This window comes from Lepisosteus oculatus, chromosome 14 (genome assembly GCF_040954835.1).
Source record: "Lepisosteus oculatus isolate fLepOcu1 chromosome 14, fLepOcu1.hap2, whole genome shotgun sequence".
In the NCBI taxonomy this organism is placed as follows: domain Eukaryota; kingdom Metazoa; phylum Chordata; class Actinopteri; order Semionotiformes; family Lepisosteidae; genus Lepisosteus; species Lepisosteus oculatus.
In genome coordinates, this window is record NC_090709.1 from 55,265,349 (window position 1) to 55,279,457 (window position 14,109).

Below are 14,109 nucleotides of genomic sequence, written 5' to 3' on the forward strand. Positions count from 1 at the left end.
CTTCACAGAGGTCTTGAGCGACCGGTCATTTGTTCCCAATGTATTTCCGGTGCCTTCGTGCACTCTTGTACCAAACGCACGTTCCTTCTGTACGCGGAGCCGATCATTTGCAATTGGGCTGTGCCGACAGACCAGGTCGAGCTCTGTCGGCTCAAAAGCAGCGCAGGACCTGCAAGAACAACAGAAAGATTAGCATCCAGCGGGGGCCTCTTAGTGAGCCCAAGAGCTCATCAAGAATCGGCTCCAGCAACAGGGCTGGGCGCATTGTTCCATTCTCCGCCCACTCTCGGTGTAAACAAGTCCCTCCTGGTCTCTGCTTGAAATGCACTTTCCTGCGTTTGCTTTGGTGTAACTGGCTTCCCCTGCATGGGCGAATGTGAAGAAGATCCTTAGTAAGTCATTGAAGAAAACCGAGAAGAGGTCGGAGTGGCCTCTGTCGTTCATCAACGATCCAGTCAGGCAGTACTCCTCTGTAAAGCGCCGTTCGTTCACGTCGATTGGCTTTTTTTTTGCCTTCATTCGCGCGAGTAGTAAAAGCAGACGCCCCTATTCTGCCGTGACCCGGATTCGAACCGGGGTTGTTGCGGCCACAACGCAAAGTACTGACCACTATACGATCACAGCGAGTTACCAAGACACACGCGGCAGGGCGGAAAGGGCTGTGCTCTCTTCGTGTGACATAATTCGGAAAAGTCCTGACGTTGCATTTCAACTGAGCCCCAGTATACATCGACCCTTCGACACTCTGAGTGACAACTCTCTTGCGTGTTTTCTCATATTTATGTAGTTTGCTTGCTTGATGCCGTGAACAGCATGGTTGTTCGCTGCCATATAGTCTAGCGGTTAGGGTTCCTGGTTTTCACCCAGGCGGTTCGACTCGGTTTTGCCTCCTGCTTTCCAAAAGATCAGCACCGTGTACGAAAGAGCCGCATTAAAACTACTCGAATGTGCAAAACGTGCGAGAAGAGGGGGCGCTTGTTTCCAACCGAAACTTCTCGCGTGTGAGACGAGCTGATCATCGCTGTGGGAGGGTTACTCTGGTAGACAGGGCTGACCTTCGGCAATAGGATTTATAGTCTCCAAGATGATATTTGCACTTTCTGGAGAGGCGATTTTCTCCACTTCAGTAGCCCGATTTCGTCGATTGCGTGGAGAGGGCTGTAGAATGTGGCGCCGCCTTTCCTGCTCCGTCCATGACAGGCGTGCTGGTCTCTGGAGAGAGAGCACGGTCCATCAGCGCACTCCAATAAAGGCACTGGAAGCAGCTAAATCGCATTGGCGAAGCTCAGCGCTGGGCCGCTGGGCACGTCTTACCACCGTTTCCGTAGTGTAGTGGTTATCACGTTCGCCTCACACGCGAAAGGTCCCCGGTTCGAAACCGGGCGGAAACAGACATCTTTTGTCGCCAGGCACAAAAGGGGATTGGGGATTCGCCTAGCGCTGTGATCGAACAGACCCACTGGACCCACCTCTTAGTGTGGCGGGATCTGCACAGTGCATGTCACAGCGCATCCTGCTTTCACTTCAAGGCGCGTCCTGATGCACCCAAGTCTCCCGCGTGACAGGTGGGGACAGGTGACAGGTCCTGTACTAACGAGGAAGACATCGCTCTCTCCGACCCCCGGCATCGTGTCCCGACCCACCGTGCTGGAAGCCGACGCGTGCTGTGATTCCTTTACGGAGCAGAAATGACAACCGAGGAGCCGAGAGATCATTTCAGCATTTCGCGTCTGAACGGAAAACACAAACGACCAACTCGGAATGACTTGCCTTTGACGCTTCTCAAAGCGTTCTTTGTGCATCGAACAGACCCACTCACCTCTTAGTGTGGCGGGATCTGCACAGTGCATGTCGCAGCGCTTCCTGCTTTCACTTCAATGTGCTTCCTGATGTCGAGTCGACTGCCGTGCGGAGGCTCTGAAAGCGAGAGCAATGAAAAGGTGCACGACGCTGTGAAAGAAAACAGAGAAGTGAAAGGCAGTCATTTCTCTAAGGAGGTGAAAGAAAAGCTACTCCCCGTCGGGGAATCGAACCCTGGTCTCCCGCGTGACAGGCAGGGATACTTGCCACTATACTAACGAGGAAGACATCGCTCTCTCCAACCCCCGGCATCGTGTCCCGACCCAGCATGCTGGAAGCCGATGCGTGCTGTGATCCCTTTACGGAGCAGAAATGACAACCGAGGAGCCGAGAGATCATGTCAGCATTTCGCGTCTGAACGGAAAACACAAACGACCAACTCGGAATGACTTGCCTTTGACGCTTTTCAAAGTGTTCTTTGTGCACGACGACTGCGCCGCCTAGCAGATACAAAGGGGTTGTACAACTTTGAACTAGCAAATGGAAGAGGGCTAAGCCCCCTCTCTTTTAGCCCAGGTTCGATCTGTCTCCCAGAATCACCAGGGCGCACACACACACACACCCGTGCCGTTGAAGTGCTCTGCTTCATTTCTAAGTGCAACTCAACATTCACTCCTACCCCGAGTGCAGAAAAGACAGCATCCACAGCAACAACAGCTCAGGTCTCTGCACAGGAGCTAAGCTGCCCTCATCTCCTCTGCTCTGCGGCTCCTGCGGAGTGGAGTCCTGCCTGGAGCCGTGTTTGCAGGCGGCGGCTCCCCGCGCCCTGTCTGGGCGTCGTGTCCAAGAGCTCCTGGGAGGAAGAGCGAGCCCTCCCACTCGGGGGCTTTTCCACGGTCTGTGTGAGGAGGGGCGGGTGTGTCCAGTAGCTTATCGAGCGGAAGCCTGGGGCGGCGGAGAGCTGTGATCGTGCAGACCTTGAGGTGTCACCTCTTTGTCTGCTTTCCCGCCCCCCCTCCGCCCAAGCTCTGCTCCAAAGTAGCCCGGCAACCCCTCACACCTGCACGTGTCACAACCTAAGGTGCGGTCATGAGACACCCATGGGGTGTCGTTCTGTTCTTGCTAATTGTTTCCTGCCCGTCGCAGGCAGGAGTCCATGCGAGGAAGATGCGCTGGACAGAGCTCAGAGGGCGCAGCTGGGTGGCTTTCCTTCTGAGTGACGTTCCTGCAACACTCTCCCGCTACTCTTGGTGCGCTCATGCCACAACACAGGAAGGCTGGAGCAGGTGGCTGTGGGCTTTGCGCACTGCCGAAATAGCTCAGTTGGGAGAGCGTTAGACTGAAGATCTAAAGGTCCCTGGTTCGATCCCGGGTTTCGGCATTTTGTTTCATCGCGCCCTTTGTTCCTCTCTCCAGCGCCACCTGCCTAAAGTGACGCGTCCCTTTCTCAGCCCGAAACGCAAGCGAGACACCAGCAGCAGTCCCTACAGGTTTCCGTAGTGTAGCGGCTATCACGTTCGCCTAACACGCGAAAGGTCCCCGGTTCGAGACCGGGCGGAAACAGCCTCGTTTTGCACGCTCCTGTACTTCACAGAGGTCTTGAGCGACCGGTCATTTGTTCCCAATGTATTTCCGGTGCCTTCGTGCACTCTTGTACCAAACGCACGTTCCTTCTGTACGCGGAGCCGATCATTTGCAATTGGGCTGTGCCGACAGACCAGGTCGAGCTCTGTCGGCTCAAAAGCAGCGCAGGACCTGCAAGAACAACAGAAAGATTAGCATCCAGCGGGGGCCTCTTAGTGAGCCCAAGAGCTCATCAAGAATCGGCTCCAGCAACAGGGCTGGGCGCATTGTTCCATTCTCCGCCCACTCTCGGTGTAAACAAGTCCCTCCTGGTCTCTGCTTGAAATGCACTTTCCTGCGTTTGCTTTGGTGTAACTGACTTCCCCTGCATGGGCGAATGTGAAGAAGATCCTTAGTAAGTCATTGAAGAAAACCGAGAAGAGGTCGGAGTGGCCTCTGTCGTTCATCAACGATCCAGTCAGGCAGTACTCCTCTGTAAAGCGCCGTTCGTTCACGTCGATTGGCTTTTTTTTGCCTTCATTCGCGCGAGTAGTAAAAGCAGACGCCCCTATTCTGCCGTGACCTGGATTCGAACCGGGGTTGTTGCGGCCACAACGCAAAGTACTGACCACTATACGATCACAGCGAGTTACCGAGACACACGCGGCAGGGCGGAAAGGGCTGTGCTCTCTTCGTGTGACATAATTCGGAAAAGTCCTGACGTTGCATTTCAACTGAGCCCCAGTATACATCGACCCTTCGACACTCTGAGTGACAACTCTCTTGCGTGTTTTCTCATATTTATGTAGTTTGCTTGCTTGATGCCGTGAACAGCATGGTTGTTCGCTGCCATATAGTCTAGCGGTTAGGGTTCCTGGTTTTCACCCAGGCGGTTCGACTCGGTTTTGCCTCCTGCTTTCCAAAAGATCAGCACCGTGTACGAAAGAGCCGCATTAAAACTACTCGAACGTGCAAAACGTGCGAGAAGAGGGGGCGCTTGTTTCCAACCGAAACTTCTCGCGTGTGAGACGAGCTGATCATCGCTGTGGGAGGGTTACTCTGGTAGACAGGGCTGACCTTCGGCAATAGGATTTATAGTCTCCAAGATGATATTTGCACTTTCTGGAGAGGCGATTTTCTCCACTTCAGTAGCCCGATTTCGTCGATTGCGTGGAGAGGGCTGTAGAATGTGGCGCCGCCTTTCCTGCTCCGTCCATGACAGGCGTGCTGGTCTCTGGAGAGAGAGCACGGTCCATCAGCGCACTCCAATAAAGGCACTGGAAGCAGCTAAATCGCATTGGCGAAGCTCAGCGCTGGGCCGCTGGGCACGTCTTACCACCGTTTCCGTAGTGTAGTGGTTATCACGTTCGCCTCACACGCGAAAGGTCCCCGGTTCGAAACCGGGCGGAAACAGACATCTTTTGTCGCCAGGCACAAAAGGGGATTGGGGATTCGCCTAGCGCTGTGATCGAACAGACCCACTGGACCCACCTCTTAGTGTGGCGGGATCTGCACAGTGCATGTCACAGCGCATCCTGCTTTCACTTCAAGGCGCGTCCTGATGCACCCCAGTCTCCCGCGTGACAGGTGGGGACAGGTGACAGGTCCTATACTAACGAGGAAGACATCGCTCTCTCCGACCCCCGGCATCGTGTCCCGACCCACCGTGCTGGAAGCCGACGCGTGCTGTGATTCCTTTACGGAGCAGAAATGACAACCGAGGAGCCGAGAGATCATTTCAGCATTTCGCGTCTGAACGGAAAACACAAACGACCAACTCGGAATGACTTGCCTTTGACGCTTCTCAAAGCGTTCTTTGTGCATCGAACAGACCCACTCACCTCTTAGTGTGGCGGGATCTGCACAGTGCATGTCGCAGCGCTTCCTGCTTTCACTTCAATGTGCTTCCTGATGTCGAGTCGACTGCCGTGCGGAGGCTCTGAAAGCGAGAGCAATGAAAAGGTGCACGACGCTGTGAAAGAAAACAGAGAAGTGAAAGGCAGTCATTTCTCTAAGGAGGTGAAAGAAAAGCTACTCCCCGTCGGGGAATCGAACCCCGGTCTCCCGCGTGACAGGCGGGGATACTTGCCACTATACTAACGAGGAAGACATCGCTCTCTCCAACCCCCGGCATCGTGTCCCGACCCAGCATGCTGGAAGCCGACGCGTGCTGTGATCCCTTTACGGAGCAGAAATGACAACCGAGGAGCCGAGAGATCATGTCAGCATTTCGCGTCTGAACGGAAAACACAAACGACCAACTCGGAATGACTTGCCTTTGACGCTTTTCAAAGTGTTCTTTGTGCACGACGACTGCGCCGCCTAGCAGATACAAAGGGGTTGTACAACTTTGAACTAGCAAATGGAAGAGGGCTAAGCCCCCTCTCTTTTAGCCCAGGTTCGATCTGTCTCCCAGAATCACCAGGGCGCACACACACACACACCCGTGCCGTTGAAGTGCTCTGCTTCATTTCTAAGTGCAACTCAACATTCACTCCTACCCCGAGTGCAGAAAAGACAGCATCCACAGCAACAACAGCTCAGGTCTCTGCACAGGAGCTAAGCTGCCCTCATCTCCTCTGCTCTGCGGCTCCTGCGGAGTGGAGTCCTGCCTGGAGCCGTGTTTGCAGGCGGCGGCTCCCCGCGCCCTGTCTGGGCGTCGTGTCCAAGAGCTCCTGGGAGGAAGAGCGAGCCCTCCCACTCGGGGGCTTTTCCACGGTCTGTGTGAGGAGGGGCGGGTGTGTCCAGTAGCTTATCGAGCGGAAGCCTGGGGCGGCGGAGAGCTGTGATCGTGCAGACCTTGAGGTGTCACCTCTTTGTCTGCTTTCCCGCCCCCCCTCCGCCCAAGCTCTGCTCCAAAGTAGCCCGGCAACCCCTCACACCTGCACGTGTCACAACCTAAGGTGCGGTCATGAGACACCCATGGGGTGTCGTTCTGTTCTTGCTAATTGTTTCCTGCCCGTCGCAGGCAGGAGTCCATGCGAGGAAGATGCGCTGGACAGAGCTCAGAGGGCGCAGCTGGGTGGCTTTCCTTCTGAGTGACGTTCCTGCAACACTCTCCCGCTACTCTTGGTGCGCTCATGCCACAACACAGGAAGGCTGGAGCAGGTGGCTGTGGGCTTTGCGCACTGCCGAAATAGCTCAGTTGGGAGAGCGTTAGACTGAAGATCTAAAGGTCCCTGGTTCGATCCCGGGTTTCGGCATTTTGTTTCATCGCGCCCTTTGTTCCTCTCTCCAGCGCCACCTGCCTAAAGTGACGCGTCCCTTTCTCAGCCCGAAACGCAAGCGAGACACCAGCAGCAGTCCCTACAGGTTTCCGTAGTGTAGCGGCTATCACGTTCGCCTAACACGCGAAAGGTCCCCGGTTCGAGACCGGGCGGAAACAGCCTCGTTTTGCACGCTCCTGTACTTCACAGAGGTCTTGAGCGACCGGTCATTTGTTCCCAATGTATTTCCGGTGCCTTCGTGCACTCTTGTACCAAACGCACGTTCCTTCTGTACGCGGAGCCGATCATTTGCAATTGGGCTGTGCCGACAGACCAGGTCGAGCTCTGTCGGCTCAAAAGCAGCGCAGGACCTGCAAGAACAACAGAAAGATTAGCATCCAGCGGGGGCCTCTTAGTGAGCCCAAGAGCTCATCAAGAATCGGCTCCAGCAACAGGGCTGGGCGCATTGTTCCATTCTCCGCCCACTCTCGGTGTAAACAAGTCCCTCCTGGTCTCTGCTTGAAATGCACTTTCCTGCGTTTGCTTTGGTGTAACTGGCTTCCCCTGCATGGGCGAATGTGAAGAAGATCCTTAGTAAGTCATTGAAGAAAACCGAGAAGAGGTCGGAGTGGCCTCTGTCGTTCATCAACGATCCAGTCAGGCAGTACTCCTCTGTAAAGCGCCGTTCGTTCACGTCGATTGGCTTTTTTTTTGCCTTCATTCGCGCGAGTAGTAAAAGCAGACGCCCCTATTCTGCCGTGACCCGGATTCGAACCGGGGTTGTTGCGGCCACAACGCAAAGTACTGACCACTATACGATCACAGCGAGTTACCAAGACACACGCGGCAGGGCGGAAAGGGCTGTGCTCTCTTCGTGTGACATAATTCGGAAAAGTCCTGACGTTGCATTTCAACTGAGCCCCAGTATACATCGACCCTTCGACACTCTGAGTGACAACTCTCTTGCGTGTTTTCTCATATTTATGTAGTTTGCTTGCTTGATGCCGTGAACAGCATGGTTGTTCGCTGCCATATAGTCTAGCGGTTAGGGTTCCTGGTTTTCACCCAGGCGGTTCGACTCGGTTTTGCCTCCTGCTTTCCAAAAGATCAGCACCGTGTACGAAAGAGCCGCATTAAAACTACTCGAACGTGCAAAACGTGCGAGAAGAGGGGGCGCTTGTTTCCAACCGAAACTTCTCGCGTGTGAGACGAGCTGATCATCGCTGTGGGAGGGTTACTCTGGTAGACAGGGCTGACCTTCGGCAATAGGATTTATAGTCTCCAAGATGATATTTGCACTTTCTGGAGAGGCGATTTTCTCCACTTCAGTAGCCCGATTTCGTCGATTGCGTGGAGAGGGCTGTAGAATGTGGCGCCGCCTTTCCTGCTCCGTCCATGACAGGCGTGCTGGTCTCTGGAGAGAGAGCACGGTCCATCAGCGCACTCCAATAAAGGCACTGGAAGCAGCTAAATCGCATTGGCGAAGCTCAGCGCTGGGCCGCTGGGCACGTCTTACCACCGTTTCCGTAGTGTAGTGGTTATCACGTTCGCCTCACACGCGAAAGGTCCCCGGTTCGAAACCGGGCGGAAACAGACATCTTTTGTCGCCAGGCACAAAAGGGGATTGGGGATTCGCCTAGCGCTGTGATCGAACAGACCCACTGGACCCACCTCTTAGTGTGGCGGGATCTGCACAGCGCATCCTGCTTTCACTTCAAGGCGCGTCCTGATGCACCCCAGTCTCCCGCGTGACAGGTGGGGACAGGTGACAGGTCCTATACTAACGAGGAAGACATCGCTCTCTCCGACCCCCGGCATCGTGTCCCGACCCACCGTGCTGGAAGCCGACGCGTGCTGTGATTCCTTTACGGAGCAGAAATGACAACCGAGGAGCCGAGAGATCATTTCAGCATTTCGCGTCTGAACGGAAAACACAAACGACCAACTCGGAATGACTTGCCTTTGACGCTTCTCAAAGCGTTCTTTGTGCATCGAACAGACCCACTCACCTCTTAGTGTGGCGGGATCTGCACAGTGCATGTCGCAGCGCTTCCTGCTTTCACTTCAATGTGCTTCCTGATGTCGAGTCGACTGCCGTGCGGAGGCTCTGAAAGCGAGAGCAATGAAAAGGTGCACGACGCTGTGAAAGAAAACAGAGAAGTGAAAGGCAGTCATTTCTCTAAGGAGGTGAAAGAAAAGCTACTGCCCGTCGGGGAATCGAACCCCGGTCTCCCGCGTGACAGGCGGGGATACTTGCCACTATACTAACGAGGAAGACATCGCTCTCTCCAACCCCCGGCATCGTGTCCCGACCCAGCATGCTGGAAGCCGACGCGTGCTGTGATCCCTTTACGGAGCAGAAATGACAACCGAGGAGCCGAGAGATCATGTCAGCATTTCGCGTCTGAACGGAAAACACAAACGACCAACTCGGAATGACTTGCCTTTGACGCTTTTCAAAGTGTTCTTTGTGCACGACGACTGCGCCGCCTAGCAGATACAAAGGGGTTGTACAACTTTGAACTAGCAAATGGAAGAGGGCTAAGCCCCCTCTCTTTTAGCCCAGGTTCGATCTGTCTCCCAGAATCACCAGGGCGCACACACACACACACCCGTGCCGTTGAAGTGCTCTGCTTCATTTCTAAGTGCAACTCAACATTCACTCCTACCCCGAGTGCAGAAAAGACAGCATCCACAGCAACAACAGCTCAGGTCTCTGCACAGGAGCTAAGCTGCCCTCATCTCCTCTGCTCTGCGGCTCCTGCGGAGTGGAGTCCTGCCTGGAGCCGTGTTTGCAGGCGGCGGCTCCCCGCGCCCTGTCTGGGCGTCGTGTCCAAGAGCTCCTGGGAGGAAGAGCGAGCCCTCCCACTCGGGGGCTTTTCCACGGTCTGTGTGAGGAGGGGCGGGTGTGTCCAGTAGCTTATCGAGCGGAAGCCTGGGGCGGCGGAGAGCTGTGATCGTGCAGACCTTGAGGTGTCACCTCTTTGTCTGCTTTCCCGCCCCCCCTCCGCCCAAGCTCTGCTCCAAAGTAGCCCGGCAACCCCTCACACCTGGACGTGTCACAACCTAAGGTGCGGTCATGAGACACTCATGGCGTGTCGTTCTGTTCTTGCTAATTGTTTCCTGCCCGTCGCAGGCAGGAGTCCATGCGAGGAAGATGCGCTGGACAGAGCTCAGAGGGCGCAGCTGGGTGGCTTTCCTTCTGAGTGACGTTCCTGCAACACTCTCCCGCTACTCTTGGTGCGCTCATGCCACAACACAGGAAGGCTGGAGCAGGTGGCTGTGGGCTTTGCGCACTGCCGAAATAGCTCAGTTGGGAGAGCGTTAGACTGAAGATCTAAAGGTCCCTGGTTCGATCCCGGGTTTCGGCATTTTGTTTCATCGCGCCCTTTGTTCCTCTCTCCAGCGCCACCTGCCTAAAGTGACGCGTCCCTTTCTCAGCCCGAAACGCAAGCGAGACACCAGCAGCAGTCCCTACAGGTTTCCGTAGTGTAGCGGCTATCACGTTCGCCTAACACGCGAAAGGTCCCCGGTTCGAGACCGGGCGGAAACAGCCTCGTTTTGCACGCTCCTGTACTTCACAGAGGTCTTGAGCGACCGGTCATTTGTTCCCAATGTATTTCCGGTGCCTTCGTGCACTCTTGTACCAAACGCACGTTCCTTCTGTACGCGGAGCCGATCATTTGCAATTGGGCTGTGCCGACAGACCAGGTCGAGCTCTGTCGGCTCAAAAGCAGCGCAGGACCTGCAAGAACAACAGAAAGATTAGCATCCAGCGGGGGCCTCTTAGTGAGCCTAAGAGCTCATCAAGAATCGGCTCCAGCAACAGGGCTGGGCGCATTGTTCCATTCTCCGCCCACTCTCGGTGTAAACAAGTCCCTCCTGGTCTCTGCTTGAAATGCACTTTCCTGCGTTTGCTTTGGTGTAACTGGCTTCCCCTGCATGGGCAGTGGAGTGGCCTCTGTCGTTCATCAACGATCCAGTCAGGCAGTACTCCTCTGTAAAGCGCCGTTCGTTCACGTCGATTGGCTTTTTTTTGCCTTCATTCGCGCGAGTAGTAAAAGCAGACGCCCCTATTCTGCCGTGACCCGGATTCGAACCGGGGTTGTTGCGGCCACAACGCAAAGTACTGACCACTATACGATCACAGCGAGTTACCGAGACACACGCGGCAGGGCGGAAAGGGCTGTGCTCTCTTCGTGTGACATAATTCGGAAAAGTCCTGACGTTGCATTTCAACTGAGCCCCAGTATACATCGACCCTTCGACACTCTGAGTGACAACTCTCTTGCGTGTTTTCTCATATTTATGTAGTTTGCTTGCTTGATGCCGTGAACAGCATGGTTGTTCGCTGCCATATAGTCTAGCGGTTAGGGTTCCTGGTTTTCACCCAGGCGGTTCGACTCGGTTTTGCCTCCTGCTTTCCAAAAGATCAGCACCGTGTACGAAAGAGCCGCATTAAAACTACTCGAACGTGCAAAACGTGCGAGAAGAGGGGGCGCTTGTTTCCAACCGAAACTTCTCGCGTGTGAGACGAGCTGATCATCGCTGTGGGAGGGTTACTCTGGTAGACAGGGCTGACCTTCGGCAATAGGATTTATAGTCTCCAAGATGATATTTGCACTTTCTGGAGAGGCGATTTTCTCCACTTCAGTAGCCCGATTTCGTCGATTGCGTGGAGAGGGCTGTAGAATGTGGCGCCGCCATTCCTGCTCCGTCCATGACAGGCGTGCTGGTCTCTGGAGAGAGAGCACGGTCCATCAGCGCACTCCAATAAAGGCACTGGAAGCAGCTAAATCGCATTGGCGAAGCTCAGCACTGGGCCGCTGGGCACGTCTTACCACCGTTTCCGTAGTGTAGTGGTTATCACGTTCGCCTCACACGCGAAAGGTCCCCGGTTCGAAACCGGGCGGAAACAGACATCTTTTGTCGCCAGGCACAAAAGGGGATTGGGGATTCGCCTAGCGCTGTGATCGAACAGACCCACTGGACCCACCTCTTAGTGTGGCGGGATCTGCACAGTGCATGTCACAGCGCATCCTGCTTTCACTTCAAGGCGCGTCCTGATGCACCCCAGTCTCCCGCGTGACAGGTGGGGACAGGTGACAGGTCCTATACTAACGAGGAAGATGTCGCTCTCTCCGACCCCCGGCATCGTGTCCCGACCCACCGTGCTGGAAGCCGACGCGTGCTGTGATTCCTTTACGGAGCAGAAATGACAACCGAGGAGCCGAGAGATCATTTCAGCATTTCGCGTCTGAACGGAAAACACAAACGACCAACTCGGAATGACTTGCCTTTGACGCTTCTCAAAGCGTTCTTTGTGCATCGAACAGACCCACTCACCTCTTAGTGTGGCGGGATCTGCACAGTGCATGTCGCAGCGCTTCCTGCTTTCACTTCAATGTGCTTCCTGATGTCGAGTCGACTGCCGTGCGGAGGCTCTGAAAGCGAGAGCAATGAAAAGGTGCACGACGCTGTGAAAGAAAACAGAGAAGTGAAAGGCAGTCATTTCTCTAAGGAGGTGAAAGAAAAGCTACTCCCCGTCGGGGACTCGAACCCCGGTCTCCCGCGTGACAGGCGGGGATACTTGCCACTATACTAACGAGGAAGACATCGCTCTCTCCAACCCCCGGCATCGTGTCCCGACCCAGCATGCTGGAAGCCGACGCGTGCTGTGATCCCTTTACGGAGCAGAAATGACAACCGAGGAGCCGAGAGATCATGTCAGCATTTCGCGTCTGAACGGAAAACACAAACGACCAACTCGGAATGACTTGCCTTTGACGCTTTTCAAAGTGTTCTTTGTGCACGACGACTGCGCCGCCTAGCAGATACAAAGGGGTTGTACAACTTTGAACTAGCAAATGGAAGAGGGCTAAGCCCCCTCTCTTTTAGCCCAGGTTCGATCTGTCTCCCAGAATCACCAGGGCGCACACACACACACACCCGTGCCGTTGAAGTGCTCTGCTTCATTTCTAAGTGCAACTCAACATTCACTCCTACCCCGAGTGCAGAAAAGACAGCATCCACAGCAACAACAGCTCAGGTCTCTGCACAGGAGCTAAGCTGCCCTCATCTCCTCTGCTCTGCGGCTCCTGCGGAGTGGAGTCCTGCCTGGAGCCGTGTTTGCAGGCGGCGGCTCCCCGCGCCCTGTCTGGGCGTCGTGTCCAAGAGCTCCTGGGAGGAAGAGCGAGCCCTCCCACTCGGGGGCTTTTCCACGGTCTGTGTGAGGAGGGGCGGGTGTGTCCAGTAGCTTATCGAGCGGAAGCCTGGGGCGGCGGAGAGCTGTGATCGTGCAGACCTTGAGGTGTCACCTCTTTGTCTGCTTTCCCGCCCCCCCTCCGCCCAAGCTCTGCTCCAAAGTAGCCCGGCAACCCCTCACACCTGCACGTGTCACAACCTAAGGTGCGGTCATGAGACACCCATGGCGTGTCGTTCTGTTCTTGCTAATTGTTTCCTGCCCGTCGCAGGCAGGAGTCCATGCGAGGAAGATGCGCTGGACAGAGCTCAGAGGGCGCAGCTGGGTGGCTTTCCTTCTGAGTGACGTTCCTGCAACACTCTCCCGCTACTCTTGGTGCGCTCATGCCACAACACAGGAAGGCTGGAGCAGGTGGCTGTGGGCTTTGCGCACTGCCGAAATAGCTCAGTTGGGAGAGCGTTAGACTGAAGATCTAAAGGTCCCTGGTTCGATCCCGGGTTTCGGCATTTTGTTTCATCGCGCCCTTTGTTCCTCTCTCCAGCGCCACCTGCCTAAAGTGACGTGTCCCTTTCTCAGCCCGAAACGCAAGCGAGACACCAGCAGCAGTCCCTACAGGTTTCCGTAGTGTAGCGGCTATCACGTTCGCCTAACACGCGAAAGGTCCCCGGTTCGAGACCGGGCGGAAACAGCCTCGTTTTGCACGCTCCTGTACTTCACAGAGGTCTTGAGCGATCGGTCATTTGTTCCCAATGTATTTCCGGTGCCTTCGTGCACTCTTGTACCAAACGCACGTTCCTTCTGTACGCGGAGCCGATCATTTGCAATTGGGCTGTGCCGACAGACCAGGTCGAGCTCTGTCGGCTCAAAAGCAGCGCAGGACCTGCAAGAACAACAGAAAGATTAGCATCCAGCGGGGGCCTCTTAGTGAGCCCAAGAGCTCATCAAGAATCGGCTCCAGCAACAGGGCTGGGCGCATTGTTCCATTCTCCGCCCACTCTCGGTGTAAACAAGTCCCTCCTGGTCTCTGCTTGAAATGCACTTTCCTGCGTTTGCTTTGGTGTAACTGGCTTCCCCTGCATGGGCGAATGTGAAGAAGATCCTTAGTAAGTCATTGAAGAAAACCGAGAAGAGGTCGGAGTGGCCTCTGTCGTTCATCAACGATCCAGTCAGGCAGTACTCCTCTGTAAAGCGCCGTTCGTTCACGTCGATTGGCTTTTTTTTGCCTTCATTCGCGCGAGTAGTAAAAGCAGACGCCCCTATTCTGCCGTGACCCGGATTCGAACCGGGGATGTTGCGGCCACAACGCAAAGTACTGACCACTATACGATCACAGCGAGT

The 14,109-nt window shown here is 55.1% G+C and overlaps 18 non-coding genes across 18 annotated transcripts; 12 read left to right on the forward strand and 6 right to left on the reverse strand.

The window, feature by feature from the left end:
* Positions 1–552: 552 nt before the first annotated feature.
* On the reverse strand, positions 553–624 carry trnah-gug (transfer RNA histidin (anticodon GUG)). Its single transcript has one exon. It is a non-coding gene; the product is annotated as a tRNA-His (tRNA).
* A 694-nt stretch (positions 625–1,318) lies between these two features.
* On the forward strand, positions 1,319–1,391 carry trnav-cac (transfer RNA valine (anticodon CAC)). Its single transcript has one exon. It is a non-coding gene; the product is annotated as a tRNA-Val (tRNA).
* A 1,717-nt stretch (positions 1,392–3,108) lies between these two features.
* trnaf-gaa (transfer RNA phenylalanine (anticodon GAA)) lies at positions 3,109–3,181 on the forward strand. The gene has a single exon. It is a non-coding gene; the product is annotated as a tRNA-Phe (tRNA).
* Positions 3,182–3,290: 109 nt separating this feature from the next.
* On the forward strand, positions 3,291–3,363 carry trnav-aac (transfer RNA valine (anticodon AAC)). Its single transcript has one exon. It is a non-coding gene; the product is annotated as a tRNA-Val (tRNA).
* Positions 3,364–4,703: 1,340 nt separating this feature from the next.
* On the forward strand, positions 4,704–4,776 carry trnav-cac (transfer RNA valine (anticodon CAC)). Its single transcript has one exon. It is a non-coding gene; the product is annotated as a tRNA-Val (tRNA).
* Positions 4,777–5,397: 621 nt separating this feature from the next.
* trnad-guc (transfer RNA aspartic acid (anticodon GUC)) lies at positions 5,398–5,469 on the reverse strand. Its single transcript has one exon. It is a non-coding gene; the product is annotated as a tRNA-Asp (tRNA).
* A 1,024-nt stretch (positions 5,470–6,493) lies between these two features.
* trnaf-gaa (transfer RNA phenylalanine (anticodon GAA)) lies at positions 6,494–6,566 on the forward strand. The gene has a single exon. It is a non-coding gene; the product is annotated as a tRNA-Phe (tRNA).
* Positions 6,567–6,675: 109 nt separating this feature from the next.
* On the forward strand, positions 6,676–6,748 carry trnav-aac (transfer RNA valine (anticodon AAC)). Its single transcript has one exon. It is a non-coding gene; the product is annotated as a tRNA-Val (tRNA).
* Positions 6,749–7,323: 575 nt separating this feature from the next.
* Positions 7,324–7,395, reverse strand: trnah-gug (transfer RNA histidin (anticodon GUG)). Its single transcript has one exon. It is a non-coding gene; the product is annotated as a tRNA-His (tRNA).
* Positions 7,396–8,089: 694 nt separating this feature from the next.
* On the forward strand, positions 8,090–8,162 carry trnav-cac (transfer RNA valine (anticodon CAC)). The gene has a single exon. It is a non-coding gene; the product is annotated as a tRNA-Val (tRNA).
* Positions 8,163–9,867: 1,705 nt separating this feature from the next.
* On the forward strand, positions 9,868–9,940 carry trnaf-gaa (transfer RNA phenylalanine (anticodon GAA)). The gene has a single exon. It is a non-coding gene; the product is annotated as a tRNA-Phe (tRNA).
* A 109-nt stretch (positions 9,941–10,049) lies between these two features.
* On the forward strand, positions 10,050–10,122 carry trnav-aac (transfer RNA valine (anticodon AAC)). Its single transcript has one exon. It is a non-coding gene; the product is annotated as a tRNA-Val (tRNA).
* Positions 10,123–10,648: 526 nt separating this feature from the next.
* Positions 10,649–10,720, reverse strand: trnah-gug (transfer RNA histidin (anticodon GUG)). The gene has a single exon. It is a non-coding gene; the product is annotated as a tRNA-His (tRNA).
* Positions 10,721–11,414: 694 nt separating this feature from the next.
* trnav-cac (transfer RNA valine (anticodon CAC)) lies at positions 11,415–11,487 on the forward strand. Its single transcript has one exon. It is a non-coding gene; the product is annotated as a tRNA-Val (tRNA).
* A 621-nt stretch (positions 11,488–12,108) lies between these two features.
* trnad-guc (transfer RNA aspartic acid (anticodon GUC)) lies at positions 12,109–12,180 on the reverse strand. The gene has a single exon. It is a non-coding gene; the product is annotated as a tRNA-Asp (tRNA).
* Positions 12,181–13,204: 1,024 nt separating this feature from the next.
* On the forward strand, positions 13,205–13,277 carry trnaf-gaa (transfer RNA phenylalanine (anticodon GAA)). The gene has a single exon. It is a non-coding gene; the product is annotated as a tRNA-Phe (tRNA).
* A 109-nt stretch (positions 13,278–13,386) lies between these two features.
* Positions 13,387–13,459, forward strand: trnav-aac (transfer RNA valine (anticodon AAC)). The gene has a single exon. It is a non-coding gene; the product is annotated as a tRNA-Val (tRNA).
* A 574-nt stretch (positions 13,460–14,033) lies between these two features.
* Positions 14,034–14,105, reverse strand: trnah-gug (transfer RNA histidin (anticodon GUG)). The gene has a single exon. It is a non-coding gene; the product is annotated as a tRNA-His (tRNA).
* Between the last annotated feature and the right edge of the window lie 4 nt (positions 14,106–14,109).